A 27,635-nucleotide genomic window follows, 5' to 3' on the forward strand; every position below is an offset into this window, starting at 1 on the left:
GTTTCATGCTAGACACCCTCTCCTTCTGAATTTCCACAGCGTATACTTAGGAAATGGAAATCGGTTTGCTAAACCAAGTAAAGGTCTGTTACTACTTTTGGAACAAAATTATGGCCTGGTCCCACCTATCCCTTGGGTTGTTCATTCCTCTTTGAAACTTCTTTAGGAGTTCTGTAGGAGTTCCCACTAGAGCTTGCTGAAGCATTGTAAGTTCCAAGAGTGCTATGCTGCTTTCTTGCGTGAATTAATAGGGAACCATAAAGATTATAAATAGACAAGGCAACTGTAACAGTGGAAAGGCTGGAACAGAGAACACAGTTTCCTTCTCTTCAGTAGACTCAGCAACAGGCCTCCTACTCAGAGAGCAGTGCTGTTAACGAGTCCAGGAATTGCACAGAAGGGAGACCATGCACATGGACACCTAGCTTGGATGATCCATGGAGTAGGTAAAAGTTCCATGCAGATCATTGGACTCCTTGGGCTTAAAAGCTGTGTCTCTGAAAACTTCCAAATCCCTTATCATTGCTTGGTGAATCTGCTAGGTTCTCAGTGGGCGTATCTACACATCACCATACGGTGCGCTGATTTACACATGATCGTTAGCTACGTCACCATAGTGGTGTGCTCCCCGCTGATAGCACACTACTACAGTGATATAGTGGAGAAATCTAAGCATTTGCTGCCTGTTTGGTGCAGTATGGGTGGTTACTGTGCCATGCTTTAGTGCTCCCAAAAGGAACCCGGGTTCTTCAGAACCATGAAGGTTGACTGCTTTTTGTTTTGCTAAAGACTTCTTCACAGTGGGAGAGTACTGGCACTCAAAAAAAATAATCTCCTTTTGGAGAACTGTAGCACAGTTGCGGTCACCACATTCTATATACTGCATCACCAGGAAATACTATTTAAATAGAATGAATGAAAAGGGAATTAGGTATCCCTATTAACAGAGATTTTTCTTATTTAAAATGACTGGGTTTGTTTATGCCATTTGATGATGATTGATTCTTACTCTCTTGAGCATGCTTTCCTGCGTGCTCTCTCTCCATTGTAAAATGGCTATGAGCTATCATCATCTTATTTGAGGAATATGGTGTTCACCAAATCAAGCTGGGGTTTTATTTTTGTTTTGTATTTGTCCGTTTTCTTTTATTTTAGGGAAGAAAAGAAACCATACAGCAGGGATAAAAACTGGCAAAAGTGATTGCCCTACTTCAGGTGTAGCATATGCCTAATGCATATTTTTAATACAAGATTTTTAAAAACTTTTTTTCTGTTTTTCCAAAACAATCTGTAGAATCACTTTTAAGTTGAACTTGCAAATGTACAAGGTTTAAAGATCAAAAATTCATCCACTTATCCATTTTACGTATGTTTTCAATGATGTGTGTTACTTTCTTTTAAAACTTTTAGATGCATATACATATAGGTGAACGTGGGTATACATTTGCATATTACATATGTAGGTTGGATTATTCAAAAGTGCTTCTTTGTCTTTGTTCTTTCTTTGGAGCATTTTAAAAAATCCCACCCATAGGATATATAAATGTATAATATATCTGTGTTCATGACATATTCATCATTGAACTTTGGCATGATAAAGTAGGAGAAGCAATGTGACCTCACTCTTCATAATTCCATAGTGCTTGAGGTCATCAAACTTGTAGTTAGTCAGTGAGTGAAATTCAGTATGTTGCAGTGCACTGAAGTACCCTGCTCCTAGGGAAAGGTACAGGTGCCGGTTGCCGGGGCAACCGCAGTTCGGTCAGCTGACCGGAAGGGGGCAGGGCCTGGCCTATATAAACAGCCTAGGCTGAGGCTTAACAACCACGGGAGAAGGAGCTCTGCTGGAGTAGGCAGCTTGATGGCCTGAATAGCTTTGGCTCGAGGATACTGGGAGGAGAAAGCCCTGGTAGGGATCCGATTTGATGATTAGCCAGGTGGCATAGAGGTTTACATTTTGCCAGGAGGCTTAGTCTGAGTTGTAGCCAATTGGCTTATGGTTTTGCTTTGTTGTTACACCGGAGGACTGGGTGAGGCTAACAGGGGATGGAGGAGGCCTCATAGGAGCTCCCCAGTAGCATGGGGTGCCAGAGAGGGCACAGCAGTCAGGGGTGCACGGACCCCAGCCCTGAGAAGGGGCCCAGTTGATTGAGGGCCAGGTAAGGCCGAGGCCGCCTGAGCCATATAGGAATAGGAGTCCCAGGGAGGGGATTTGGGGGGGCCAGGCATGGCTACAGCCACCTGAGCCCCAATTGTGAGGAGCACTAGTGTGGGCACCGGCAAGAAGCCCAAAGGGTGCTTGCGTTAAGCCCCAGGGAGGGTGAGAGCACAGGGAGAAGCCCCAGGGAGGGCGAGAGCACCAATAATTGACTCAACAACATCTGGTACATCTGAGAGGCTTGGGGTGTGGTATAAGGGGTGGTAGGAGCCACGCATAGCCCTGGGGCGGGAATGCCCAGAATCATCTGTAGAAGGGGTACTGGCAGGAGTACGCCAGGGGTACCATGCCAAGGAGGACAAAAGGCAGCCTCCCTTAACTCTTATCATCAAAGACATGGCGGGCGAGAACGAGGATGCTTGATCGCCAACTTGGCATGGTAGGGGGGCGCCAGGAGAAATCACAGCCGCTCGTAGGTTCTCGCCCCGTGACACAGTAATATAAATATTTTGCTTGAGGTTGTTCTTGTTGATGCTGTAATGTCAACCACTGGTCTGTGAAGTTGTGTTCAGAGCTGGAATCACTTTAAAATACAGTAGTACCAAGGTCTAGTCAACCTACAGAGGTCACCTGTAAATAAATGTTCAGCAGAGTTAGTTATTTCATGTTGAAGAATGTGCAAGGCAGTGGTAATTTGAAATTGAAACAGCTTTAGGCTTTAGAGCTGCTTCAATAGAAACAATGTTACATGAAAAATTATTCTGTGCTGAATGCAGTCATAGCGGCTGGCTTGTGATACACTTCCAGGAAAAGGATAAAATATGAGGGGTGTGCGAAGCGGGTCGTATTCAATTCGGATTCAGCCTGATTAGGGGACAGTGATTAGATTAGCTGATTTGGATCGCTGTCCCAATTCGATTCAGCTGAATCCAAATCTGAAGATTCAATTCTGATTCGGAGAATCAGTGGTTCGGCCATAGACACAGCTTTTATATATCTTTTTTTCTATATACCTCGAGGTATCAGGCATGGCTCATGAATGCTGAGATGGTGGGGTGGATTGATTGTCCCACAGTAGTGTTGGGCATGTGCTCAGCAGTGGACCTGGAAGTGGACCAGAAATACTTCTTGGTCCACTGCCAAGCATGTGGGAGACCACCCCTTTATCCCCGCGGCTCAGTGATCAGCCATGGGGGGACACCGGGTGCCCCCCCAGACCCAGGAGGCACCAGTTGCCGAGCCGGGGGGCAGTCCCCTGTGCACTCCATGGCGAACTTGGAAGTGGACTGGACCAGAAGTGCTTCTGGTCCACTTTTGGGTCTGCCATTGAGCACACTGGGAACCCCCCTGCCTCCCGCCACTGTGCTACTGTGGGATGCTCCATCCGCCTCACCATCTCAGTGTTCACTAGCCACCTGGTATCTTGAGGTATGTAGAAAAAACATACAAAGGTGTGTCTATGTCAAAGTCATCAAATCTCTCCGAATTGAATCAGAGGCTACTAATTCAATTCAGAGAGATTAATGGGTCTCTTGATTCAATTCAGATTTGGAGATTTGGCCACCGAATAGAGCCGAATCTCCTCCGAATCGAATTGGGAACCGAAGCTTTGCACAGACTTATGAAAATATTCTACTTGGGAGCAAGCATCAATTCATCTTCAATAACCCTAAAACTACCCAATGAAAGTAATGTAAACTCTGGAATTTTCTTAAACTACACAAACGGCTTTTAGTTCTGGAGAAAGTGAGGGTGGGGGCGGGGAAAGGGAGTAACATATCTTTAATTCCCTTAATTGACATCTAACTAAATATTAAATTATTTGGGGCAATTAATACTCACCTTTTATAGCAGCTTGAAAAGTGTATCACCTGACTAAACAACAAAGATCAGTAAAGTACCATGTAATGATGTCTGTCGTCACTTACGTAATCATTGTGGTATAATATTTTAATCTTGGTTTTCCCTCCTTTTTCTGTTTTTCTGATTCCTGCAACAAAAATAAAGCTTTTCCCTTATTCTGGGTGTTGGGTTCATTTTTACATAATTTGAAAGAGGAAGCTGGAAAATATCTGGTAGTGTTTACATTTTCAGGTCTGTTCATATTGTTTTACCTCATCTGCTTAATTCATTAATATCAATTGGAATGGACAGTGATCTTCTATACTGTGATCCAGGCAATGCAAATGACATATCAAATACTCATATGCCTTAAAAAAAAAAAAAATAGTGAGCATAAGCTAGGCAGAGCTAAAGGAACACTGTTAAGGTTCTGTACTCCAGACAGTGCAATTTCAGGGGTGAATTCTTTAGCTTGGGTTGTAAAGCGTCTAAAATTCTTCAGAATGTCATTGCTTATCAAATTCTGTAGCTCAGAAAACAGGGAAGAGGGTTGCCTTGTTTTCTTCCTTAAGTGTGAATTAGTTGATGATGCAGTGTGATTTTTGTCACATTATAAATGTGTTCTGTGATGCTTATTAATTTCTGGAAGGAAGAACTAGGTTCTGTTAAATCTTTGGTTTGACAGGAACAAGGGAAAATATATTTTAGAATCCTCTGGACTAGTATTTAACTACTGAGAAGACAGAAATGTTGGCATGTACTGAGTCGTTCTTTGATCAAAGACACTTGCTGAATATTTTTTAATTTGGGGTGATTCTTCCAAGATACAGCACCAATTATTGCTGATATGTGATGACATCTGGTATTTTCACTTATCATAGATCTATCTAGTCAGATCATTTAAATACAAGGTTAAACGTAGCCAACACTGCAGTGAGCTTGCCCATTTGCTGCTTTGCTTTATAAGAGTTGGCTTAGGTTATTAAGTTAATAAATTTTTAAATGTCATTTCTATAAAAGAGAGGCAAGGATTTCTTAGGGTGATATCTTTTATTGGACCAACTACATAGTGGGGATAGTGTTAGACAAGCATTTGAATGTAAGATGTTCTTCATCAGGGTTCCAAACCTTGTCTAACTCTGTCCCAACTATGTAGTTGGTCCGGTACAAGATATCACCCCAAAAAGCCTTGCCTCTCGCCTAATTCTAGGACCATCACAGCAACAGTATCACTCTAACACAACCATTTCTATAGAAGGCATTATATAATAATCTCTAACTAGAGAACAGTTTTATCATAAAACACACAGTAGTAAAAGTGAGTCTGCTTAGGGTTACATTCTCCTGTGTTAGTGTTAAATTCTCACTTTTGCCATGTAGGTTCAGGGAATTTATATTTAAGATTGACATAATTCATGATAAAGTTGACTGCACTCAATAGTTTCCTGCCACACCTTTACACTAATTCTGTTTCTCTAATCTTCACTGTCTTTCCTCGCCTGTTTTTCTTCTCATATTTCATTCTGTCTCCTAACTCCTAATTTTTTGTGGCACCTTTCTAGCTATCTTAAAATTTAACAAACTGTTTCTCTTAATTTTTTTCTCTGTACCAAGGCCCCTGGTTTTTGAAGTTCCACCCACAACGTTCACTTCCTGGACATGTGCTCTCTTCTGCTACCTTAATCTTGTTGCTGCCTATAACAGAAGTTACATGCTGACAACTCTTAACTGTGCATATTTCTTGACACCTTTAGTAACTCGTCATTCCTTTCTCTGCTTGTCTTAGCTTTCTCTCTAAATGCCCCATACAGAAGTTTTCTCTTGGATACAAATCAACTTCTCCCTGTGTTCTCTGTTTAGACTTCCCATTCATAACCTTGGTGTCATCCCAGACTTCTCTCCACTTACATATCCTTTATCTAAAAATCTGATTTGACCCTTGAATGTCAACACTACTACATAGTGCAGTCTGACCTTAAACTCTACCTCTGCTGAAAACTCCACTCATATTTCCAGGACCTCTCTTGGACCTCTGCTTTATACTCTTGCATCCAGGTTGCCACACAGTTCTCACATACCCCCCATATTCTGGGATCTTCTATTACATACAAAGAAGTAAAGCTGTACCATTCTTTGCCTCTAATAATTCTCCATTAGTTTCAGGATCAGAGGTAAAGTATTCATACATCAATGCACCCAGAGTCCTCATGTATCATTTTTCTTGTGCTTCATCAGTGGCCTTTATTGCATAAATTAATGTATGTTTGAGGTTTGAGCTATTGAAATTACACACGAATAGCTTTTTAATCAACTTTCTTTGAGCAGTTATACCAATTTACTTAGCTATAACAGCTGGTTAAATTAAAAGGTAAAGAAACTTGCATTATTTTCTGTCATTTGGCTTTTAAAGTATAATCTAACAAAACTATAATACTGCATGCTACCCCTTATATTTTCTAGAGTAAATAAAATAGATACTTGGGTGTGCCCTAGAGGATATATTAGTATTTAGTTTGGTGACTTTGGCTTCATATAGGTATTCAGTTTCTCCTGGGAGAGTTGCTGCTCTACCATGAGAAAGACAAGTATACACTCAGGCTTCTTCTCCTAGGGCAAAAATGGCCACTTGAAGAAAAATAATTTGGGAACAACCAGGATTAAATCACCCTCAGGATAGTTTCTCCTGGGAGAGTAAATGTCTGTATGGGCTGTGGCTTCTCTCAGAAGAAAATATAGTCCTCTGGCATCTCCCTTCTCTTCCCCCCTAGAAAACAGTATGTCACTTGCTGGACTGTGCTGCTTTAGCAGGGAACAGAACATGCCTGCTTCTCAATTCGTTCATTGTGCTGCAGGAAAACAGGCTGACCATGGGCAGTCTAGGTCAGCTAATCAGGGCTGCCCTATGCACTGCTGCCATCTGTCAGCAGGCAGATTAAGAGAACCTGCAGAGAACACTGAGCTGTGTGCCTAGCCTCCCCTCCCCCAGCTCACAGTCTTAGCACTGCAAGCTCGTTACTGTTCATGGCCTCAGCATTTGAATGTCTGTACACACCACTCTGAGTAAGTTTCTCTATCAAGAGAACAAACTTGGGAGAATTCTCCAGATCATTTGAATGTGTATACTCAGCAGTTAGTAAGTAAATAAACATGTAAATGGTGTAAATTGTAAAAGACTGCTTTATTGAGCAGTTTGTGCACACTCCTACCTGTGCCTGCACTGTGAGCTTCTGGAAAATTGTTGAGGACATTTAGCAATCTTTTACCCCTTTCTTCCAGCAAGACTAGGAGTATCGCAGGCCCCAGGCACCCTTCAGTTTATTCTTGTCAAAATGTCAATGAATTTTAATAAAACTTTATCTTAACCCTTGTTTGTTTGTTTGTTCTGTGAAAACTATGTTTTATAGTCAGTGCTACTTAAGAGAAAAATGAAGAGAAGACCTGTGTGACAGGCATCACTGGACCCACAGTTGTGATACAGCTTACATTTCTGTTGGTCAAGTGGGCTTTTTGGGCCTGTTTGTCTGTTTGGTTGTCTCTAAGTCCAGCTCTGGCTTTGGAGACCTGCTTGCCAAAGCAACTTTAAAATGAACCAATGTCACTGGATTTGTCCAAATTGAATAAGTTCATTACTAATGATCCAACATTGTTGACTCTAGAAAACTTCTTCCACAGGAAAGCTATGTGCAGCATTACTGCCATCAAAATCTTTTGTCCTGCTGAGCAGGTCAGGCTCAGTACTGAGGACCAAGGCTGTTAACTCCCTTTCCCAGATGAATGCCCTAAGCACAAGTGTAGAGCCATGCTCCTTGTATAGCTTATTCTCTTCCTGGTTTCAGAAGCCTTGTATTATTCACTGCACAGTAGCTCAGGAGGCATAGAGGGAAAGAAAACAGATAGGAATAGAGGGTGTTCCCACCTAACCTGTTTTGAAGCCGACAGGTTAGGGGAAAGTCTTTTGGGAGGTAGGCAGGGTGTCTGAATCCTCTGAGCAGAGCACTTGCCTCAGAATTCCTGTTTACTGGGCAAATCCTCTGACCAGTAGGTAGTTGAGTGGCAGTATTATCACCATCTTCTCCTCCTCTGGCAGCATTTTTTTAAAAAAAGTGAGAGAGTTCTATCTGGAATCCAGATGGACATTGACACCTCCCTTGCAGCCCTGACTTGGGGACCAAAGTTCAGATACCCCTAGGCTTAAATGTTACCTGCTGAGTAGCTCTAAGTGGCTCCCCATTCAGCCTCCAGGTGTTGTCAGCTTGCCTTTCTGAGACATCTGTCTCTCCCTATATATTGTGTGTGCTATCTAGGTGAATAACTATGAAAATGGAATTCCAGGACCCTAAATTTAGGCATTGTGACACCTATTTTGTAGATAACTGTGTCTTTACCATATGTTAAAATGCAAGCACCCACAAACACAGCAGCTGCTAACCAGAACAGCATAGGAAAAGACTAATTTGCACTGTACAGTCACAATCTTTCGTGTAATCCTCCCTCCCCAGGACCTGGGAAAAACATGGGTTTTGCAACATGCCTGGCAGGTTAGCAGACTTGGGTTAGCTCATGCCAAGGGATGGGAAGAATATCAAAATTCAGTTCCTCTACTGGAGAAGGTCCAGCTCATCAGTTCTTATCTAAATTAGGTAGGTTGCAACATGTATACATCTGTTGACTGCAACTGCAGAAGTCGGACAGATGTCTGTGACATACAGACCACAAACCATTAGATATTTATCATTAAAAAAAGTTACACACAACAAAAATCCAAACCAAACCCAAACAACTCCCCCTCCCCGCATCCACCTTAAATTCTATCCAGAAAGCAGTCATTTCATATCACAGAGCATCAAGGTTACACACACGAGAAACCCACCCCCCTAGAATCACTAAGTCAATCCAGTAACTTTGAGGCCAGCTGAGTTTAATTTTACATAAATTATTACAAAACTTTAGCTAGATATTTACATGGTAAAAGGAATAACGTTCCTAGGATACTGTTGAGACCTTTATGTCTCAATTCAGTTCAGAATGTAAATTTCTCATTTTGTTAAAGCATGTTTCCAGTTAAATACTTGGGCTACTGTGTATTTTAACATTTTATGAGTATATACAGACCTGTAATTTTTTCCAGAAGTAATTGAATACCTCTTTAGTAGGCTTTAGTACACATGATTAATTATGATGAAAGTTGTTGCTTAGGCTACAGTAGGTTTTCAGAGTGAGTGTTCTGAATTTAAATTGAAAAGCAGCTCAAATGACATGAACTAACAGGTATTCTCTTTTGCTTAATCAAGAATTTCTTTTAGTCATGTCAATAGAAACCCAACACTTGAAATAAGACACTTTAGCAGTTCTGGTAATAGGAGTAAACTCAAGCAATAAAAGCTCTTATTAGAGAATTCAATAAAAAATAGTAATATCTATATCAACATAGATTAGTACCATTTACCTATCTTAAGCCTTCTTTATTACACCATCTTGTACCCCCTAAATCAGGTTACTATTAACTAAAACTAAAATTTGGTTTCCAACTAAGATTAGGGCAAAATCCAGTATGGTATGAAATTACTTGTCTATCTTTGGCTTGATGTATGTTGGCTTGATATTTTAAGGTGTCAAAAAGCTGGCATTTCACTTTTATAAATAGATTATAAGTTCCTCAGAGCAGGGCCTTGCCTTTTGAACAAGTTAGTAAGGGACTACTTAAGGATATAAAGCAATAATGAATAAAATATTTGAAAACTATTGATTTATTCCCATCGTGACATCCTTTCTGCTAGTCTGGAAAATGCTATGTTGAACACATTAATGGTATGTCTCAATACATAGAGATTATAATAGCTGAGACAAAACCCCTTTTTTTGTCCTTTTGTGGAGGTTGGTTCCCAAAGCTCAGCAGCAGCATTTTACTGACCTGGAACTAGAATTCAGAGTCCATTTGTGAACTTGTGGTCTCTTAAGTTCAGTATATTGCTGCCAGGTGAGGTACCATAACAGTCCATTTCCCCCATTTTCTGAGACTTCTTTTTAAAATGTGGTAAAATGTCAGAAGTTAAGGCATAAAATACTCATTTATCTTTTTTACATAGGTAAATAAGAGTATTAACCAGGTTAAAGGGTGAATCTGGCTTTTATTCTAGTCTTCAGCCTTCTTAAAGTATGAAATACTTAAGAAGATGGCCAGGGTGTTCCTTCCTTTAACTTTTTAATAAGCAATATTACAGCTTAGCAACTCCCTTTGTTGTGTAGATATATCAGTGTAAGCAGAAGTCTTTTTCAAGTCTTTTTTTAAGATTGAAAACATTAGGTTACAGGAGTTCAGAAACCTGCGCAGTAAGACCTCTGCTGTTTTTGTTTAAAATTTACTCTTTTAGGTCTTGTCTAGACTAGGATAAATTACTTTATTGTTAACCCATGCAGTTAGAGGGGAGCAGGGTACCAGCCCCAAACACCAACTTAACAGGTGATGCCAGAATCGCCACGCCCCATATTCCCCAAAGTCTTTACTGCAGCAGGAGCATCTCCGTGCTGTCCACATGTAGGATCCAGGTACATGGATGCAGCAGCAGTGGGGGTCTTTGAGTCACCAAACCAGATAAGACTGACTACCCTCCAGCCTCCACTCACTAGCTCTTCTTTCCTGCCCAGCCCTGGCACAAGGGAGCTTTGTCCACAATAACACATGCTAACTAAACCCTTGCTAATTAACTTAGCCTAGCATAGACGAGGTGCACGGCTTTAGAATTGGCTAAATGGGTCAAAATGAAATGTAGGTGGGAGCCTAAGAAGTTTAATAAGACTTAAAGAAAGTATACTTCATTTGTACTTAACTTTTAAAGCGTTGCTATCAGAACAATTTAGATAACAAGTGCTAGTATTGGACTTTCTAGTCCAGAAGAGTACTTAAGTGTCATGTAATCTTTTGTACTGGAATTCAGTATTGGCATACAACTAAAAACACACACACACACACACACACACACACACACACACACACACACACATATATAAAATTGTAGAAATAAACTCAGTAGTTCAAACAGTATTTTATATTAAAATACCAATAGCAGAGGTATAGCAGTTGATATAAAATGTGTACTTGTCTTATTTTAAATGCTGCTTTGAAAATATAATTCTATACAAAAATAAGTATCTAAGACGTAGATAGGTATTATACATAGTCTATGGTCCAATTAGTGTCAGAGACCATTTCATATGGTCTTTGCAGAATAGTTCTGACCCAAGCTTTGTAGCTGATTTTGCAGGGTGTGTGTGGTGGTGCCATGAAAATATGGGGACCTATTTGCTGCAAAAAGGGTGCCTCTACATGAGATACTTTACTGCGCAGCAGACTAATCTGCTGCACAGTAGAGCATCACCATCTATGCATACATGGCAAATAAGGTGCAGCAGACAGATTTGCTGTGCTGGGGGATAGCCCTGCCAGATACAAATGGTATCTGGCAGCACAATAAATTACTGCGCTTAAATGCATGTATAGACAGTGCCATTGGGATTGGATTACTCTGGCTCAAAATGAGTCAAAGTATATTCAGTCTCATTAATTACATATGTAGATGCACCCAGTGTCTACATATTTCTCAGCTAAAACACATTGAAATTTGTTCTTCAGCAAATCATTCTATCTGTAAAGGGAAAGGTCAGACTAATGAGAAGGACCAAAGAAATAAAGCCTTACCCAAATACTCTTAAGGCATATTCTAGCTGTTGGGAGCAAAAAATACCGTATCATCCCAAAGGAGGAAGTCAGGCCAGATATATATGTATTTTTAAATAATAGAAGTCCCCATGCTGTTCATAATTGTACACTTAATCTGTACATGCAATTCTAAAACCCACCCAGCAAACTGTAGTTTTGGTTTCCCAACTAACAAATATGGTAGAAGTATATTTTTTATGCATTTTCCTGTAAAGATTACTGGTGTAGGTTAATTGCAAATATGTCCAGTTGTGGACAACTTACTCCCTTTTGATAACTAGGCACTTTAGGTCTCTCACATTATCTCGGTATAATGCTAACTCTATTTTCCTCTTGTATCTACATAGTCTTAAATATTATGTGTCCTAGTAAAAAGAAACTCCTTTCCTGCAAAACTTAAAATTGTAATAAATGAAGAGAAACACAGGCAATGAGGAGTTTGAAAGCACAGAAAATGGGTATAATTTTGTAAATAATAAGCATCATAATGCTTATTTCTTTCCTTTTAGATTCCGCTTGTTACTTAAAAGCTACGACCATATTACAGGTCAGTGGAATTCACTCACTAAAACTGAAGCAAATATTTGATTTGTACAACAGTGTAAGGTAGTTTATTGTTCACGAGTCTAAAGTTTTAAAGCCGTACAGTACCTATTAGACTAATGTATGAAACTCAAGTCTGGCAGTTCTTGCATAAAACAATTTGTCTACCCTGTTTGCATTCCTTAAATATAAAGCAGTCTGTAAATACAGGGTTTTTTGCTGGACAGTACATGAAGCGAGTAGGGATCTTCTAGAAGCTGCATTAATTCTGATGCCCATTGTTCTCAGCATTCAAAACAGAAAGGAACTATGACCGATATTTTTACATTTCTATATTACATTGGCTCTGAAATCCAAGCAATTGGTCTCACTTTTCAGAGGTATGGAAAATCTGTAGCTATTTCTTTGAACCTAGTGGTGGCTTTACAAATAGGTTTCTTTTGCAAATTTTAGCCTAAAATCTGGTCTGTGTCTCATATTATCTTTTCCAGGGTTTCTATTTTAAGAAAGCATATTTAGATTTTCTAAAAGGGCCTCTTCAAACCTCAATATTAGTTACCCTCATGTACATTTTGAAAGGGATCTGATTGTAATCAAAGTGTCATCACATATGAGCATGCTATTAAATAGATAAAGTCTAAATACAGCTAGTCTTTGCCTTGTGTGTATGGTTTATTCCTGTTTGCAGTGTCTCCTTCAGTGTAAGAATAAAATGTGAAGCTGGGCAGAATAAATGCAACTGGGCTGAATAGACACAAAGTGACTCACTTGAAAGTCAAATAAGCTGTTAGTCGTTGTAGATTATCTTTTTCTGAGAAGCAGTTGTCAATCAGGAATGAATACAATGAAGTCATCAAAATATGCTAATTATAGCTCAGCATATTCTCATGTCTTTCCTTTTTCAGCTGTGTACTGAGAGGATCCAGCAGTTAACAATGGAAAATTTTAGGTGTTACAGTATAACACTACCAAAGTTACAGCTTAAAGACAGATTGATTTGAGTTGCTAGCACAGTGGCCTTTATGAATCACAACATTACTTTATCACTTGATCCTTTTTCTGAAGGAAAACTGCCAAGATCACAAGACTACCACCTGTTATAATCTTGGCATCAATACATCCTTTGTAAAACACTACTTCTGGTCAATGTTGTACATAAAAATGCGTAATATAGAACTTCATTTTTAGAGTAATGTGTGGGCATGATAATCTAATGAGAATAGAGTATTTGTAGCATTGACAATGAAGCAACTAAGTGAAATCTAAAAGGTTTTATTAAATGCTTTTGTCAAACAATCATATGCTATCCATTCAGTGTTGGGGGCAGGGAAGTAAAAATATCTTGAGCCAGATGCAAAGGACTAAGAAGCCTCCAAGGCAGGCTTCTAAAAGTGGATTTCGGATTATACTCCATATTTATGTGCCTGCCTTCTGTTTCCATTGCTTGGGGAGAGAGTGGCACTTCTCAATGAGCAGGGAGTCTCTGAGGCTAAGAAAAAGGGTCAGTTGTCCCAGACTGTTATTTACACAGGCAGCTTGAATGGCAGTTAACTCGAATTGGGTTATATTGGTACTTCATAAATACTTCAAGTGGGACAATAGACTTGTATATCTGTAGGATTCCAGAATAAAAAACTTTCTCCTGTGATTTTGGCCTTCAGGCAAACCAGAAGTGCTGAGCACAGTGTCTGTAGTTCCTACCCTTTCTGGAGCAAAGTGTCTGAGTTAGGGCCCCGTGAGAGAAGTCTCTATCCACTTGAGATCCACAACCTGGAATCCTCCTCTCAGGCTAAGCACTCTGTCAGCAAGTCTCAGTCCCTTCAAAAGGAATCTAGAAAAGGAGATGTGGTAGTGTCTGTCTGCTTATATAATAGCATAGTGGTTAAAGAATTTGTCCATAAAGTAAGAGACCTGGATTCAATGCCCCTCTCAGCCAGAAAGGATTCAAACTTGCATCTCCCAGCTCCCAGGAGAGCACCCAGACCTCCAGGTTCTGATCTAGATTGGGGGGGCATCATTCACATTTCTTGTTGCACAGTGACTAGATTTCAGTAAGGGCTGGAAGAATACTGGGAGCAAAAATAATGCATTCAAGGTGCATAACTCTGTAGCCCAGTTGGTAAGGCATTCAGTTGTTGGGGGTGCCATCAGTTCTGGTCTCTCCAAGATTTATTTTATTTTATCCCATGGCTATATAATATAAAATGCATAAGCAGTGCAGGGACTAGGACCCAGGACTCCCCTCTCCAAGCTGAGTTCCCCATTACTAAGATGTGGTGGCAAGGTTCTTGTGGTCCCATGAATCTTGCACTTACCTCAGTTTCAGCAGGAGTAGAGAGTACCTACTTGTGTGAACAGATAAACATAACTTCTAGCTTGATAGCTAGAGTGTCAGTGTGAGTTGATTTGCTCGAAGCATATCTACTGGATCAGAACCTTTGGGGAACTTAAATACGACATTTACTCAACTATAAGATGACCCTAGGTATAAGATTGCCCCCCCCCCCCCAAGTAGATTCTATGAATGGAAAATTTATAAATTTGTTATAATTTTTCGGGTATATGATGTAATTATTGGAGATTTGCCTTGAATGTGTCTCCTTCCCACTGCTACAGCAGGGAAAATAGAACTGGGTGGGTCAGGTGAGCTCTTGGTCTCTGCCCCCCAACTTCTTCCCCCTGAAGCACCTTCCCTGCCTTCGTTATTGTCTGACTATGCTCTTCTTAACTACATGGAAGTGAAGAGTAACTTCAGAAATACTAACTTTGTACTATGAGTACTCATAGACACAATTCATTTAGAACTGATGCGTTGTACCTTTTTTGAAACTGCTGCAAGGTTTAACACAGGTACTCCATAAACACACTTAAGCAGCACTTTTGTACTTATTTATACATAGTACAGTGCATAGTACCTATGCATGATATTAGTCCAAAGCCAAAAGACTCATGACATAGGGATTTTGGGTGAACTGTTTGAAACCCCATTTGGTGATGTTTGCCAGAAGTTTAAGGCTGATGAAGAAACAGGAATCACTGGAAATGGGAAGGAAAGGCACAGCTCAGATCTGATTGTGAAGAGGATGTCAAAATGTATGCAAAGTACTAGCTAACCATACCTTGAAAGAGTCGGTGCTGAGGGGGGCTGAGCACAATAGGCATTACCATGTATTTTTTTTCAGATGGGCTACAGTAACCTCTCATGATGGCAAGTTCCCATCTGTATGTTTGCCCAATATGGACCATATGTTTTATAGTCATGCTCAGTGTTGCCTGCATTTAATCAACTTCATAGTTGATTTCCATTACTGAACACATGCTGCTTTTGGAAGCAGTTTAATGATAGACATGTATTTAATGAGGTGTCCTTCTATGTCAATATAAGGTGAGGATTTTTTCCCCCATGTTGTTTGGGGGAGGGGAAAAATCATTTTATATTTGAGCAAATACAGTAGTTATCCATCTAATTTCTAGATAGCAGTGAGACCTGGGCAACAAGCAGCTAGTACCTGGAGCTTAGAACTGAACATTTCTGAGCATGTGGAGAAGGCAGAACTACAACTGCCTCGGGAACATTCAAGTTGCACAAGAAAATGATTGGTAAACCTGTGTGCACTTGGGGTTAGCTGGAGGTTGAATATTGTTGGGATCACAAATTTAGACGTAGGCACTTAAGTCTTTTATTGTCAGTAAGTATACTAGTATTATTTATTATGTAGCCTTTATGGTCAAATAAGTAACATGCATAAATAAATATTGTGGACCGTATTTGTTACTATTGTCTGACAGATAACAAATATACTTTTTAGCCTAAATAATAATGTCAGGGATTAGGGGGCAGGACTTCTGGTCCCAAGATGGTGACCAGGGGGTGGGGCACCTGTCAAGGGGCAGGACTATCCTTGCAGCCCTCGACAGCTCACCAAAACTCATAAGCAGCCCTCCAGCCAAAATAATTGCTCACCCCTGTTATAATTCTCAGCCTCAGACAGACGAGCTGGCCTGCATTATAAATGTGTAACCTTTTTCAAGCTTTATCTTAACTGTCTTGCACGTTTTTCTTCTGTATTTAAGACTGAACAGTATTGCTTTGTGTATCTGCTTTCAGAGGGGCAGTAACCTCTAAGGTGTGGTTTTACCCTGAAAAGTTATTTTGGGCAGTTAACATAATAGGGTGGTATTTGTTGTCTCCCTAATAATGTATTTATTATGGAAGAGGAGAGAGTCTTGCAGCCAGCGCCATAAGCTGACTTCAAGTTAGTATGGATATCAAGCTCAGCTTTGTCCATCTTTCATATCACTAAGGAATCTGCAAGCTAAATTTTACCCTTGTCCTCACCTTTGTATTCTAATTAGCCTTCCTTGGTTTTTACACAATGTACTTATTGTTTCAGATTATGACTGCAATGGGATTATTCAGGTGAATCTTGCTTTATAGAGCATATTTGTTATCTGAAGACTAGGAGAAAATATTTTACTTGCAAACTGAGCAAATTTAATATTGATGTCAACAAGGCAAAAAATTTTGAAGCACCACAAGGTGTTTATTCTCCAGAAGCAGCATGCATTAAAAGGACTACTAAATTCTGTGTATGTAATATGGGCCTAAAAGACTCTCTCCTTTGCCTGATTGAATTGCATCCACTGAATCATCAGTGAAACTTGGCAAATACATGGAGTGTGAGAATTGGTTTGAATAGATAGAGGGCACAATCTTTTTCCCTAAAAATCTGAGTTTTATATTCATATTAGGCAAATTTTGCTTTCTCTTCCAGGAAATGAGCAAATAAGTGAATTTTTGGTAGAGAATTGAGACATATAGACCTATGACTTGGGCAATTTTACCCTTTATTCATATGAAGTCAGAAAGTTGGCAGATTCATTATAACTCACTTTGACTTATAGCAGTCCTGTTATTCTCAGAAGTTGCTCAGAGATGCCAGCAACTCGTATGTCTCACACCACTTCTCCTGCCAGGCAAACTGAGCCCACAGCTGCTCAGTTGTTGTCCTGAGAACTCTGCTTAGCTAACTGCCACATACAGGGAGGATCTACACGAGACACTTACTGATGTTGCCTAATTAGCTCTGTGGTAAAATGTCAGCATCTACACATGTGGTGCAATTAGAACGAAGTAAACTAATTAATTCCGCCATAGGTTAGTAAAGTAAAAGCCCTGTTTTCCGGCGTGAATGGGGAATGGGAGGGTGCCAATAATCTAAAAATGCCCATTACCTGAGGCATAGAGATTTCCGGCCAGATGCAGAGCAGGGTGGGTGGCGATGGCCACAAACAGAACAGGGGTGGGGCCAGGGATGGCAGTGGCAGCACAGGGTGGTGGGTGCTCGCAGCAGCCGCCATGTGCAAATGTGCTTAGAGCCTCCTTCCTTACCAGTCAAAGTTCATAAGATAGAAGAGTAGTTTTCAAAGCATGTAAGAGTGGGCTCCTATTTATGCAGCAGGCATGTCCTCAATTTCAGCTTCTCCTCCCCTCTGCAAATTTGCCTACAGTGGTAGAACAATTTGCAGGCATACAATACAATTTTCTATGGAAATCATACTCTAAAAATGGAAATTATATCTATGGCCCCCAAATTCTCCAGTTGAATTGCTTTTTCATGGAAATTTAAGAGACTATATACAAGTTATGCAAATTTGAAACACTGGTAAATAAACCCATGTAATTGATGAAAGAGTTTAGTGTACTATTTTCAAGTCTTAATAATTGAATTAAGCTCTACAAGGTAAGGGGTTAGGAATATTCCCGAAGGATATTTTGCTACTTAAGAATATAATATCTTCCTCTGTCTGGAGATATTTCATTCCCAGGAATATCCTTAATAAGAACCTGGAGAGGTCCTTGAAAGCAATTAATATCACTGCTGACCAGCTAGATATTTGTAGACTGCTTGGGCCCTCTTGGAATGGTTATGTACTTATGTATCTGTGAAGACCATGTCTCTTCTAATATTCTTCCAGAGAAATTTAATCTAGTTATTTACCAATGTTGTATTAAGGAAAAAGGATGCTGTGAATAAAGGAGGAGCAAGGTAAGAATATTAGAAAACTGTAAAACTTTCTAGAAAAAGGGAGCAGTTAAATTTACTTTGTAACATTCACAAATATGAAATGCTTGGTTTTTTTTAGTTTGCAAATTAAGCCCTTCCCTTTGCATCAAGGGGATTATCCTTTTCATTTCATTCTTTCACCTTTTTCACTTTTCATTTCACACTTTTATAATTTTTCCTTTTAAAAAGAAGTATATGCACATTGGCAACAGTACCAAGACTTGACAGAAAGCAGGGCAGGTCTAAGTAAAACACCTTGATCTGTATTGAAAGAATGAGTAACAGACAGAAGTAGCATTCCTGTTGAAATGGGTAGAAGGTGGAAAGGAATAAAATAAACAGCTGTACAAATAGGATAAAGAAATTGAGCATGGGGGGGCAGGTTTATTTAGTCAGTAAGATAGAATTTTCACCATTACAAATATGAATTTGAAAAAAAGTATTGTGACATTGTTTTGCCTCTGTGTGTGTGTGTGTGTGTGTGTGTGTGTGTGTGTTGCTTAACTACAGTCATGTTTCATTGGCTTCCATTGAATTTCTCAGAGTAGTAAAGAACATATGTAAATGTTTGTAGGTTTGGACCCAGCACTAAGTATTTTAGAGCTGATGTGTTCTGCATTTGTCTAGTCTCTAAAACGCATACCTTAACTTTTACTGCTTAGTTCAGTTAATTTCCTTTGGGAAGCTTCCTACCAAATTTACCACAGGTTATTTTAACCTTTTAACTGGTACCTCTTCATTATATTTTTAATATGATGAAATAAATAAATTAATGAAAATTGAACTGTGTGGTGAAGATCAGGATAGTAATTCAGTACACATTGTTATAGAATTATGTATATTTTATATTTTAGTCAGTATAAAATAGTATAAAATGTAACATTTTGTAAATGTAAAATGTGCAATAACATGCAAAATATATTTATGCTATTTTGTAAATTTGAGTTATAATATTTACATAATATATACCAATAAATTTGTTTCTACAACCCTTCCAAAAGCTTAGATAACTCCTTTTCTACTTAGCAGTTTTCTTAAAACTTTGTATTGTAAGGTATGAATACAGCTAAGGCCATGTATACATTTTCAGTTTATTCTGGGAGTCGCTGCTCTTCCAAAAGAAACCACAAGTGTACAGATGTTCAGAATTTTCTCTGAGCAAAAACGGCTGTTCCAGAAGAAAAATAACACAGGAACAACAAGGGTTTAATCACTCCTGGGAGAGTTTCTCCTGGGAGAGCAAATGCCTTCTCTTCTGAGAAGTCACATCACAGTCCTACAGTAAACCAGGGTTCTTTGCTCATATCCCGCAGTCCTTCCCCCACTTCTCCCAGGGAGACAGTGTGTTACTCACTGGAGTCTGCCTCTAGCCAAGAAGACAGCAGAACATGCCGTGTTGTTAATCCGTGTTGCAGGGAGACACAAGCTCACTCCGAGCAGTCTGGGTCAGCCAGTCAGGGATGCCCTATGCACTGCTGACTGAGCAGACTGAGGGAGCCTGCAGATCATGCTGAGATCTGTGAGCAAGAGCCCTCTGGCTGCACTCTGTCAATACTGCAGAGCTCTGCTCTTCAAGGGCTCAGCATTTGAATGTTTCTTCAGGCATCTCCAGGCAAGATTTTCTCGCAAAAAACAAACCTATGAGAATTCTCCCAGATCATTTGAAAGTATGTACATGGCCAAAGTGTCTCTTCTAGTTTGCTTTATTGTTAAAGCAGACATCCATATTTATTTCATATTTACTTGGTACAAGCAATTGAGAGTAAAAATAAAAAATAACAAAAGAAGATTATACACAGAACTTGGCAGTGTTTATCTTGCATTTGAATATGTGGTTGGCCATGGTTTAACAACAAAATTTATAAGTAGTTACTATAGGTAACTTGTCAAGGAGTCAAGGTTGTAATGTATGAGAAAGGTAAAGGAAAGTCTAAAATCCTGTAATACAAGATTTAGAAAGTCTGCATTCTAAACCTGAATAAAAATTGACTTAGGCCAAGTCTATACTAGAAAAGTTTTGTTGGTGATGCTATGCACAAGTTTTCAGAATAAAATAAGCTTTCTGGCAAAAGCAATTTTTGTCAGCATAATGCATTTATGTTAGGACTTTTGCCAGTGGAGAAACTTTAATTAAACAAAAATCATATCCCTTGCTGATTTCTAAAGTCCTAGTGTAAACTTAGCCTTAGGCAGAATAGGTGGCAGTGGTTGTTTACAAGGTTTTTTTTAATCAAGATTCTATTAATAATAGTAACCAAGTCCACAGAAATATGTCTTGTTGAAGAATGGCTAGCTATATGAATGCTTAATACAGTAGAACAGAAAGCCTAGAACTCAAAGGAGGACAATTTTAATTACAGCCAAGGACTCTTAAATGACATGCAGCCCTTTTACTAACTTGCTTGTCTGGTGACCTGTCTCTGCTTCCTATCTAGTCTCATGCCACCTTCAGGAGCAGAGGAAATCCAGGTATTGGATATGGCCCAGTAATATCATAGAACTTCATTAGAATTTTGTTATACAAAATACCTATAAACTAATTGGAAGTTTTCTGTCTACTTACTTTTTTAAAGATAAGCCATCGGATAAACTGGTTAGCTGAGTGTCTAGTACTATTATCTTTTCAATGAGGACATAGCCATGTCTGCTGTAGATAGCTGCCCTGCCCTTGTTATCTGAGCATATTTCATCATATTGTCTTGTCATATGTTGGTTGAAGAAGTTTTGTGTATATTTTCAGTTCTCTGCATGCTTGCATTACTTTTCCTGAAAAATAGCTGCATTAACTTATCAAAGCCTTTGTGGGAGGTGTTTCATTGCTTGTAGACAGAATGACCTCATGCAGAGGCCTTGTGCCTACAGCTGCACTCTTGTGGAGGTTGCAGCTAATATCCTTCTACTCTGTTGTCAATGCAGTCAGGCATCTCTTGTAAACTATGGGCATTTGTAGATGACACATTAAAGCTGGTTAAATGCCCTTTTGCACCACTTTAATGGTGTTGCTGTTTGCATGACTTCGTAAATTCAGTGGCGTATTGCGTGTTAATTCAAGCCATTGTAGCAAATTTGGTGGTGTAATGCACCTTAAATGACTTTGGAGTATAGCTAATGACTTTGGGGTGCAGCAAACTAAAACACCTCTGAGTTTTAGTTTGCTACCTTACAGCTGTGGAGGGAATAACTGGGCTCTGTATGGCTCAGGAGCTGTGCTGACAGCCCAAGCAGGCAGCCCAGCAGCAGCCCAGGAAGGCAGGCTGCACTGAGGGGGAAGCAGCAAGCCAGAGAAGGCTGGATAGGCAGCTAGCTGGGGTCATCTGACCCCAGCTCTCTTTCCTGCCCAGACAGGGGGTCAGACTCAGTGATCTGTTGAGGTCCCTTCCAACACTAGCATCTATGAATCTATGACCTTTTTTTTTTTTTTCCTTCATCCCTGGAGCCTGCCTGAGCTGCTTTGGGGCTTGGTGCTTCTGGCTGCAGCTGTGGTGCCCCACAGGGCCGCCCAAGCTGGGTGCCTGCAGGGGGGTGCTGCCTGGGAGTGCGCCACCACTGCCATGGACGGAATTACCAGCCCCTCCCCGCCGCAGCTCAGGAACTGCTTGGCCCACCAGCAGCTCGCTCTCTCCTCCACACTGCCAGAGAGGCAGGTAAGGACACGGGTGTATATGACACGGAGGTTTACTTCGCCGTATATTGAAGAAGTGTTCTAAAAAAAACACTGCTTCAATTTAAATCCCCTTGTCATCTACAAATGTCCCAAGTATGTGGGTGGGTGTACACTCTCATGCACACGTTCATGTGTGTGTGAAATGGGCTTAGAGTTGTTTTGCCTCCCCTTGCCTTTTGAAGAATTGTGGACAATTCAGGGAAGTGGCAGTGGATCTGCTCCCTTATCTGCCCAGAGCTTCAGGATGCAGTTTTCCACAGCCTGTAGGATCCCATACAAAAATAAAGAAAAGTCTTAGAATCAGTGTATGGGCCAGGCAGTCTGAACCTGGAAGTACTTCTGAAGTTAACATAGTTAACATGGCTTCCATTGCCCTCCTGCTTTACCTGTGGTAAGTTAGGGTGTTTTGGCTTGTGGTTGTGTCAGGTTTGACTGTAGTTAATTTAATAGGTTACACAATGGAGTTGTATAGGATGGTTTGGATAGGGATGAACCTGCCTCAGGTAGAGGGTTCAAGGTTCCTTCCAGTCCTACTTTTTAATGATTCTATGATAATTTTTACTGTTCCAAATGATTTAAAATAGTATAAGCCTTTTTTGCAAAAAACTATTTCAAAGCTCAGTGTTTTTATAACATAACTTTAAAGCAAATTTTCATATATTCAAAGATTTTAGCAAAGATTTTTAGAGTTTCCCTTTCAAGACAACTTATGAAAGGTTCTGTGGCCTTTTTTGTCCCCTTATGTTACATTATGAAGACCTGTTTTTTTAATAAATGTTTTGTTTGTTTTTGTTTTCACTTTTGAAGCCTATACCTCCTAGAGCCTGAGAGATTATTGTAACAGGCATGGTTAGACTGTAATATAATGGCTACCCAAGTTGTGTTTGACTTTTAAATGCGAGAGAAAGGGTGTCCTTTCTTAAAGCAGAATGCTCTGTCTTATCAACTGAATCAGAGAAAAAAAATCATTATCTTTGTTGCTTGGGATCAACGTAAAGTCCTACTGCAATCTCATCTCCTTCTACAACCAGGTAACTCACCACCTGGATAAGAGCGAGGAGGTCGACATTGTATACCTAGACTTCCAAAAGCCCTTTGATCTGGTATCCCATGATGGTCTCATGGGAAAACTAAAGGATTGTGGGCTTAACTGCTCGATGGTTAGGTGGGTAGGATCCTGGCTGCAGGGTAGGACCCAGAGAGTTCTAATAAATGGATCTGTGTTGTCCTGGTGAGAAGTGGCCAGTGGTGGTCTGTGCTTGGTCCAGTGCTTTTCAACATCTTTATCAATGATTTGGATGTGGGGTGAAGAGCTCAGTGTCCAAGTTCATAGATGACACCAAATTATGGGGGAGTGTGGTCACACTTGAAAATAAGCTGCAGATACAGGCAGACCTACCTACGCAGGTTGGCAAGCTGGGTGGATCAGAACCAGATGAAGTTCAACATATTGAGAAGTGTAAAGCGCTCCATCTGGGGATGAACAATCCCCAACATACTTACAGGCTTAGTGGTGCCAAAGTGACTAGCACCACAACTGAAATTGGTGAGACCACAGCTGGAGTACTGCATCCAATTCTGGATGCTGCACTTCAACAAGGATGTGGAAAAGCTCGAGAGAGTCAGAGGAGAGCCACCCATATGATCAGAGACTCGCAAGGCAAGCCATTCGAGGAAAGGTTGAGGGACTTTGGGGCTCTTCAGCCTGAAAAAGAGAAGGCTGAGGGGGAACTTGATATATTCCCCTGATATAGTGATAAGCTGCTATCAAAGGCTTGACAAACAACTGTTCACCAGGCACCCTTGGGGAAAACCAGGAGGAATGGCCACAAACTCCTGCAATACCATTTCAAGCTTAACAATAGGAAAAACTTCTTCGCAGTTAGCGTGTCCAGATTGTGTAATAAATTCCCTCCAGAGGTGATGCAATCACCCTGGAAATCTTCAAGAGGAGACTGGGCAGTCACCTTGCTGGGGTCACTTGACCCCAGTTGTCTTTTCTGGCTAATGCAGGGGAACTGGACCCAATGATCTACCAGTTCCCTTCCAGCCCCTAACAATCTGTGAATCTATGAAACTTGGACTTAATATTTTTGACGTATCAATAAGAGGAGAGGGAAAGTTAAAAAATCCTCAGAAAATAAACTCCTTTTTAAAGAAGGAACAAAGCAAAGCAAGATAGGTCTTCTTTGAACACAATAAAACTAAGGTGTAATCCTTTACCCACTCCCATTTACAAATTGCCTTTAATTGTAACTCTGAGTTTAAAATGGAATTAGCAAAAAATGGAAATATTTAGTTGGTCGTCAGTAATAACAAACAAAAGGGTGAAGTTTGCTTTTAAAAAGTGCATTGCTGCCAAACTTCTACCTGTTTCCTGAAACACGTAAGAAAATATTAAACTGGGTTTTCTTTATGATGTGAAGACAGTTAAGTGTATCTATATTTTAGTGTGCCAGCATTTAATTGGGTATAATGTATCAATTTTGTAAAACTTCAAGCATTTCCTCATTAATAACTTGTAACAGATCATTTTTCTTCTCAAAGACAAGAAATGAATATAATGAATGCTTTACACAAGAGAAATCAGAAATATCTGTCTAGTATATAAGCCCTTAGAATAATATTAATTTTTTAGGCCTAGAGACTTTAATTGCTATCAAGGAAAAATAAAAAGAGCACTAAAATTTGTTTGTTTGTTTGTTTTCAATGGGTACTGTCTTACTCTGACAGCTATCATCATTTTCAAATTAAATCACAATATGTGGTATGCATATTGACAGCTTTCTAGTTTACTTTTTATCACAAGATTAAAGAGTAAATGGCAGTGAGTTTGCAATCCTAGCAAAGCCTAAAGGGGATTTTCCTAAACAAACCTAGAGGGGGTTAGTCACAAGAGTCTTTGGTATAAACAGGTATATTTCATATTTATTTTTAATAAACCTTACACTGTTAACTGTGTAGCCAGGCAAGCTGATGTTGATGTAGCGTGCGGACTGATATCTGTCCATTTTGCAATTAAGCGTAGGCTTACTGTACATCAAGTACTTGAAATAGCTGCACAAAACCTGAATGCTGATACTGTGTTTATAACCACTGAAATCTGTCACTCCATTGTGCCCTTTTTATTTTTCATACTCTAAGCTAAACAGACTAACTGCTGTTAAGGAGCTGTCAGGGGATGCATGTCAAACTCTAGGTGTATCATGCAATCAGAGCAATGTCAAGGTGGAAAGCCAGCGGTTGGGGGGAAAAAAGAGTGACCTTTCTCTCTCAACATTGTCTTTACACTGAATGGAACAGATGAGATTCTGAATTATTCACAACACTGAAAGCATATAATTGTTAGCAGTGGTGGCAGCAACAGAGCAGAGAGACAAGAATTTTTTTGTCAAAATGTCTGATTCTGTAACACATCAAAGGGTTCCCTTAACAAAAGTGTCTTTGGGAATTTGGTGGCTTTTTTTCCTGTGGATTGGTTAAAATCGCTTCCACTTCTTGTTACCCATATAAGAATCTGGGTCAAAGAGGTGCCAGTTAATATTTAGCACACATTTTCAAGAAAGCCATAATGGAACAAAGAAGCTCTGTGAGAAGGATTTGCTGTTTCTGCAGGTAATCTCAAGAGTCAGTTTCAAATGTGTGTAACAAAGCAAGCCTTCTAAACTCATAATGTAGTAACTGGGTTTATGTAAATATTCTTGTATCTAACAAATCGGGTAAGACTATAGATTCATAGAAGAAGGGTTGAAAGGGACCTTATAGATCATCAGGTCCAACCCCCTGCCCTGGGCAGGAGAGAAAAACAGGCTCAAATAACTCCATCCAGGTAGATGTCAAGCCTCCTCTTAAAGACCCTCAGGGTAGGAGCCATCACCACTTCCCTTGGAAGCTGGTTCCAGATCCTAGCCACCCTGACTGTGAAGTAGTGCCTTTGGATGTCTAGTCTAAACCTACTCTCTAACAACTTGTGGCTGTTATTCCTTGTTACCCTGGGGGGGTGTTAGGGGGAACAAGGTCTCTCCCAAACCCTGCTGGTCCCCCCTAGTGAGTTTATAGATGGCCACCAGGTCCCCCCTCAGCCTTTTCTTGTGAGTCCCATAGGCTCTCTACGTAGGGTCTGCCCTGCTGTCCCCGGATCATGCAGGTGGCCCTCCTCTGGATCCTCTCAATGCTGTCCACATCCCTCCTGAAGTGCGGCACACACAACTGAACACAGTACTCCAGCTGTGTTCCAGAGGGGGAAGAACACCTCCTTGGCCCTGCTTGAGACGCATCTGTGGATGCACGACAAGGTATGGTTAGCCCTACTGACCGTGACCTCGCATTGTCAGCCTATATTCATCTTGGAGTCAATAATGACTCCAAGAACTCTTTCTACCACCGTGCTCTTGAGAAGGGAGTTTCTCAGCTTATAAGTGTGCTGCTGGTTCCTACTGCCCAAGTGCAGCACCCTGCACTTGTCAGCATTGAAATCCATCCTGTTTTCATTAGTCCGCTCCTGTAACCTGTCCAGGTCCTGCTGTAATCTGTCCTTCCCTACTAGCATGGCCACCTCACCCCAGATCTTGGTATCATCAGCAAATTTAAACAGGCTGCTTTTCACCCTGTCATCCAAGTCACTAATAAAGAAATTGAACAGTGCGGGCCCAAGGACTGAGCCCTGGGGGACTCCACTGCCCACTTCCCTCCAGGTCGAAAAAGACCCGTCCACCACCACCCTCTAAGTATGACCCTTCAACCAATTTGCAATCCATCTGACTGTGTAGGCATCAATGCCACAGTCGCCTAGTTTTTTAATGAGAATGGGGTGGGAGATGGTGTCAAAGGCCTTGCTGAAGTCCAGAAAAACTATATACACCGCGACACCTGTGTCCAATGCTTTTGTGACCTGATCGTAGAAGGCAATCAGGTTGGTCTGACAGGACCTGTCCCTAATGAAACCATGCTGGTTGCCCTTGAGCACCATCCCTGCTGCTGGCCCATCACAGATGTGTTCCTTGATAATCTTTTCAAAGAGTTTCCCCAGGATTGAAGTAAAATTAATGGGCCTATAGTTGGCTGGGTGCTTTGAAAAAATACCAACATATTTGGCCTGTTATAATAAAGTCTTCTCTAGCAGCAAAGGCATAACTTATGTTTATGGTCATTGCTTCTTCTCTTCCTGTACCTGAAAATATGGCAGGTGCCTTTTAAAACAAGTTAAGTCCTTCCCCCAAAAAGCATAGTTTAAATGTGGTATGATACCACCAGAGATAATTATGGGTGAATGGACTGGGGAAAAAAAGGATGGGGTCAGAAGTAATAAAATCACACAATTATTCAGTAAGGTATATAAACATCTGGAAGTGTTTGGATTTTGGTAAGACAGTACTATTGATGCTTTAAACAGTTATTGATATTTTTTTATATAGAGGTCAGAGGTATGGGACGCCCATGCCCGCTATGGGACAGGGAGGTCTGGGTGAGGGAGATCCCCTGCCCTCCATTAATGCTGATCTCGTGAAGGAACACATTGAGAGGCTGGATAGCTTCAAGTCAGCCGGCCCTGACAATCTACACCTCAGGGTACTCAAGGAGCTGGCGAGCATCATAGCCCAGCCCCTGGCACGGATCTTTGAAAACTCCTGGCGCTCTGGTATA

General features: G+C 40.5%; 1 long non-coding RNA gene across 1 annotated transcript in view; it reads left to right on the forward strand.

Annotated features, from left to right (window-relative positions):
• The first annotated feature begins 23,079 nt into the window (after nucleotides 1–23,079).
• The window catches only part of LOC109309830, a 4,935-nt gene continuing 379 nt past the window's right edge, over nucleotides 23,080–27,635 (forward strand). The window contains exons 1-2 of the long non-coding RNA XR_002101072.1: nucleotides 23,080–23,194; nucleotides 26,918–26,922. This is a non-coding gene — a long non-coding RNA (uncharacterized LOC109309830). The remainder of the gene's footprint in view (nucleotides 23,195–26,917; nucleotides 26,923–27,635) is intronic.

Source organism: Crocodylus porosus, unplaced genomic scaffold (genome assembly GCF_001723895.1).
Source record: "Crocodylus porosus isolate Cpor-Errol unplaced genomic scaffold, CroPor_comp1, whole genome shotgun sequence".
Classification (NCBI taxonomy): Eukaryota; Metazoa; Chordata; order Crocodylia; family Crocodylidae; genus Crocodylus; species Crocodylus porosus.